Here is a 6,000-nt window from a genome sequence, read left to right on the forward strand (position 1 = left end):
CGAGTTCAGGCCCTTCGCGGAGGAAGTAACAGCCCTACGTCTCGGTGCCCGGAGGCTCGGTCGATTGGATTATGCGTGAAGTCACAGGGGGTGTGAACCCTCATGCCAGTGGAGGGGGGTGGCTTATATAGAGTGCGCCAGGACCCCAGCCAGCCCATGTCACAAGGAGTTCAATGTACATAAAGAGGGAATGTTACTGGTAACGCCAACATTAAAGTCATATAAATGATCATTAAGACTACGAAGTGAACGCCCGACCGTTGTCATTCAGAGTGACCTTAGATCTTCTGTTCTTCGAGTGGTTTCTGGTCTGGTCGAATGAATATATCTTGGTCGAATGGAATTGGGTTATCCGGGTGAACTCTCAGTCGAGTGGGTTGTGTCCTGTGGTGATTTCTGTCGGTAGAATCTGCTGTCCTTTGAATGTCCTTGACTGTAGGGTAATGTCCTTGGGTAGGGTGCTTAGATCAGGTCTATTGCCCTACCCTAGGCACATGTCATCGTCATTAGCCCCCGAATGGTTCTGGGTCTGAGTGGAGATGGAGTTGAAGGTGGTTCCGACCCAACTTTCGTGCTTCGGAAGCACTTCACTTGGATTAGTGAACCATGCAAAAGCTTTGACTTCATTTTCAGTCGCCTTGAGCCATTGAGAAGTTGTCGAGTGAACTTTGTTGATAAGCTTCGAGTGTTTAATATGGTATAAAATCTTCCGGTATGATTGACTGCTAAGCCGTCCCCGGATCTTGCGGGGTTCGAAATTTGGGGAAGCGCGCGGGGCGGAGAGGGCCGCGGTAACCGGAGTGGATTAGGCTGGGGCGCCTCGATCCCTGCGCCACCTTTTTCGCCACGTACCGCGCGTGTGACTGTAGCGGGATTTGACAGGATTGCTCAGGCCCACAAGTCAGTCACTCGGGGAGCAAGCCCATATAAGGCGCCTGGGCCGGTACCCTTGCACCGTGCGCCCCATTTCCTTTCTTCCTCCTCTGCTTCTCCACTGCATCCACCTCCACCCTCGGCGCCGCCGCCCAGCCCAAACTCTACCCGTCACGATGGGGAAGGAGAAGACGGTGGCTCTGGAACGCGCGAAGAAGACGACGGCGAAGGCGAAGGGGAAGAAAACGAGCCGAGGAGGGTCTTCGTCGAGATCTAGCCTGCCGCCCGGCTGGATCCAGGGCGACTGGATTTGGTCGACGATCCATCAGGAGGACCTGGAGGATCTGGTGGAGGGAGGATTGATTCCCCACGGCTCCTGGCGGCTTCCGGAGGACGAGACCGAGCCGCGGCCGCGGCCGCAAGAGGGTGAGTGTGTCCTTCTCGCCACTCACGTCGACCGCGGTTTCTCTTTGCCCCCACATCCTTTTTTCCGGGGTTTTCTGAATTTCTTCGGAGCCCAACTTCATCATTTTTCTCCCAACACCATCACATACCTTGCTGCATTCGTGTCCATGTGCGAGAACTTTCTGGGGTGTCGACCGCACTGGGGTCTCTTCAAGCACATTTTCACTTGCCGTTCTCAGTCTGTAAAAAAGGCTAATCCGAGTGATGAGAGGACACATGTGATCCAGATGTGTGGATGTTTAGGAATCCAGATGAGGGGTAAGAGCACTTTCCCAGCTATGATTCTTCCCGAGTCAGTCAGGGGTTGGCAGTCGACCTGGTTCTACTGCAAGGACCAGCCGACTCCTGGACAGTCGACTGGCCTTCCCCCATTTTCCATGGATCAAGTTGAAAAACCCTCCCCCTTGAAAGTGACTCCAGCTGAAAAAGTGGAGGTGAATATGCTGGTTGCTCAAGTAGTCCAACTTGTTCGCGACGGGGTGACTGGCATGGACTTGCTAGAGGTATCCCTCGGTCGACGTATCCAACCACTCCAAGCCCGCGATCATCCAATGTGGATGTACTCGGGTATTGAAGACAGCACCCGGATCCACCCGGAAGAAGTTGATGAGGAGACGGTGGCGCAGTGGTTGCAGGGCATCACCGGCAACAAAGACAACCCCAGGGGGTCTAGGAGGGTCCCTCCATTCGACCACGTCAACGAACCAGCCAAGGTCCGATTGTTTCCTTCCGAGTGTCTTTTTGCTCTGACATGTAATTACCTTTGAAACCGACTGATATCCGGTCGACTCTGTGTCTTGCAGATTTACACCGAGATGTATTCGATGCCCAACGGGGAGCAGGAGCAGGAGCCAGACGGAGAGGCGAGCGGGGGTGACAGCGGCGACTGGCATTCTGATGGAGGGGAGGACGATGAGAGTGACGACTCAAGCGGTGGTGAGGAAGTCGACTCCCCTCCTCGCACCAAAAGGCGATCCAAGCATACCCATGATCCAGCAAGTATCCGTGGCAAAGCGACCGCACAGACTGGACATACTTCAAAGCGCACTCAGACGTCTTCTCCTGTGCCCACTGAGAAGGCTTCGAAGCAGCCCAAAATCGCGCCGTCAAAACCTCGGAAGGCCTTGCCTAAGATCAAAGTGGCTGTCCCCATTGCTTCTGGGTAATCTTTGAATTCGACTTCTTAGTTTAGCATGGCTTGATATTTGGTCGACTCACCTCGGAAGGTCTGACCGAGTGAATTTTGAAATTTGCAGTGCTGCTACCTCTGGGACTTCTGTTTATAAAGATGATGATGAGGAGGAGATGGAAGATGCAGTCACCTCCAACACGGGTATAACTCTTGCCATTTTGTCTTTACTTTATCGGCCATTTTGACGGTCGACTGAACTCTTGCGATTGATTCTTTTGCAGCTCCGCCCAATGTTATTGAACTTCCAGACGACCACGAGGATGTACCACTGAGGCCCACGGGAAGGAGGAGCAGGACTTTGAGCAGGAAAACATCAACTAGCAAGACGCCTCAGTCGACGCCAGTGACGGAACTAGTGGTTCAGCAGTCCGGAGACGCCAACCGGGCTTCTGTTACTTTTGTCGTTCCATTGTCAAGTGCACAGCCTTCAGCATCAACTGCACAGGCTCCAGCTGATCCACCGTCTTCACTTTTCACCGCCCATCATGTCCCAGAGGACCAAGTGAGTGCTGCCAAGGAAGCTATACGCCAGGCAGGCATTATGATGGAGCAGATGAAAGTGGTTCGCGAGGCTGGTCAAGCTGCTTATGACGCCAGCTCAGCACTCCAGGCCAATGTCCAGCTTAGCTGATTTCCGACTGATCTTCTAGCTTGTCGCTTGTTCTGTTAGGATATGCTACCTGAAAAACCTTTATTGTGCTTCTACTTGCCAGTCTGCATTTTGCATCTGTACACCCAGTGGGTGTTTCAATTTCTGCTGAATAGTTTTTCCACTTGAGTCGACTAGGTTGTGTCGTTTGAATCTTTGAACCAGTGGGGGTACGCTGAGTGCACCCACTGGGTGTAGTCCCCGAGATCGTAGTCGACTGCGAGCAGTCGACTATGGTCTGAGAACAAGTCATATGTTTTTTTACCGACTGGACGAACCAAGTCAATTGAAAAGTCACTGAACCAGTGGGGGCACGCTGAGTGCACCCACTGGGTGTAGTCCCCGAGACTACTGTTGAATGTTTGATTCGGCAGTAGTCTTAGAACTCTTAGAACTTGTTATTCTATTGCTCAGAAGCAACCAATCTTTTTGTCTGTCGACTAACTATCTTCTGTCCACAGAAATCTTGTGAACTTGGAGTTCGGTTTGCTGACTTGGAGCAGAAGCAGATCCAGCTCAATCTTGATCTGGAGTTGGCCAAGACGAATCTGCAGAAGGCTAAGGATGATGCTGCTGGTATGGAAAACTTGTCGACTGATTCTCCTGCTATCTTTCCCTTCCTTTTTCTAACTCGAATGTTATTCTTTGTAGAAACAATGAGACAAGCTTTGGAGAAGGACTCTGATCTTGCGGCTGCACGAAAAATGGCAGAAGACAAAACGGCACTCGCCGACCAGAAGCTGGCCTCAGTCGGAAAGCTGGAGGAAGAGAATACCAAATTGAAGGCTGCCCTTGACGAAGCCAACAAAGAGGTGACTCGACTGAAGAAGGACAAGGGCGCCCTGACTGACAAGGTGGGAGACATCTCCCGCAAGAGAGACGAGCTGGATAATTATCTGGGAGTACTCGCCAAGAAGTTATTCCTCATGCTAGAAGGTATTTGTCTTCATCTGATTGATTTGCTTTTGTCGACTAGTTGTAAAACCGTCGACTCATTGCTTCTCTGTGAGCACAAAATTCTGTCAAAACTTCGAGGCAGAGACTGGTCAAATCGAAACGAGCTTGGACCCCATCAACTCCCCTGTCAAGGATGAAGCTGCCATGAATGTGCTCCAAGTGGAATCTCGTCTTGCTAGCGTCGTCGACTACCTCGCTCGACTGAAGGTTGCGGTGTCGCGGATCGACTCAGCGCTCTGGCCAAGGGTGACATTCCAGAATGATCTCGAGTCTCTGATGACTCGAATCAATGAGATCCCCGGTCGAGTGCAGGAATGGAAGAAGTCTTCTGCTCGGTGTGGTGCTGACGTGGCTCTGTCTCTGGTTCGCGTTCACTGCAAGGAAGCCAAAGAAGAGAAGCTAGCGGCGATCAAGGTTGCCAACACCAAGAGGCTTGACTTCCAGTCCTTCATGGAGACTTTCATTGCTGCTGCTACTCGGATTGCTGATGGAATCGACTTGGATGAGTTTGTCGAGCCTGCTAGCCCTCCTCCTGCGGAGTAAACAAACTCTTTTATGATCCGTTTAAATTTGCCTCGGTATGCCGAGTGGTTTTGTAACCGTAAAACTCCTTCGGGTCTGAAGCCCGAGTACTTTAATCCGCGATCTAGACCCTCGCGGGATTTATCTGAACTTGAATATGCTTGTCTTTATTTCCGAGCGGAACTTGAATCTTCACTCAGAACTGGCTATTGTTCTTGTTTGTATTTGTGGTACAGCTCCGAGGAGAAGGTCGCAGTCGACCTGCACCTCGTCGTCCTTGCGGATCAGGATGGAGCGCACATTGTACTTGTGGCACAGCTCTGAGGAGAAGGTCGTAGTCGACCTGCACCTCGTCGTCCTTGCGGATCAGGATGGAGCGCACATTGTACTTGTGGCACGGCTCTGAGGAGAAGGTCGTGGTCGACCTGTACCTCGTCGTCCTTGCGGATCAGGATGGAGCGCACATTGTACTTGTGGCACAACTCTGAGGAGAAGGTCGTAGTCGACCTGTACCTCGTCATCCTTGTGGATCAGGATGGAGCACACATTGTACTTGTGGCCAAGTCCCCAAGTGAGAGGGTTGCTCTTCACTTGGTGGGATTTTTTTAATACTTAGGCGACTGCAGCTAAGCCCCCGAGTGAGAGGGTTGCTCTTCACTCGGTGGGATTTTTTAAACTTAGGCGAGTACTGGACTGCAGCTAAGCCTCCGAGTGAGAGGGTTGCTCTTCACTCGGTGGGATTTTTTGAACTTAGGCGAGTACTGGACTGCAGCTAAGCCCCCGAGTGAGAGGGTTGCTCTTCACTCGGTGGGATTTTATGAACTTAGGCGAGCACGGGACTGTAGCTAAGCCCCCGAGTGAGAGGGTTGCTCTTCACTCGGTGGGATTTTTTAAACTTAGGCGAGTACGGGACTGCAGCCATGCCCCTGAGTGAGAGGGTTGCTCTTCACTCGGTGGGATTTTTTGAACTTAGGCGAGCACGAGACTGCAGCTAAGCCCCCGAGTGAGAGGGTTGCTCTTCACTCGGTGGGATTTTTTAAACTTAGGCGAGCATGTGACTGCAGCTAAGCCCCCGAGTGAGAGGGTTGCTCTTCACTCGGTGGGATTTTTTAAACTTAGGCGAGTACGGGACTGCAGCTAAGTCTCCAAGTGAGAGGCTTGCTCTTCACTCGGAGTTTGTTTTTGAAACTTAGGCGAAATGGATTCGCAGCTAAGCCACCCACCGGGGGATTTTAAACACATGTTTAAGCAACAACAATCATTTAGGAGACTGTAAAACTGTGTCTTTGATAAACAAACTAAAAGGTACTTCTTATTACATCTCGATAGTCTGAATGACTTA

The sequence above is a fragment of the Aegilops tauschii genome, chromosome 3, assembly GCF_002575655.3.
Source record: "Aegilops tauschii subsp. strangulata cultivar AL8/78 chromosome 3, Aet v6.0, whole genome shotgun sequence".
Classification (NCBI taxonomy): Eukaryota; Viridiplantae; Streptophyta; class Magnoliopsida; order Poales; family Poaceae; genus Aegilops; species Aegilops tauschii.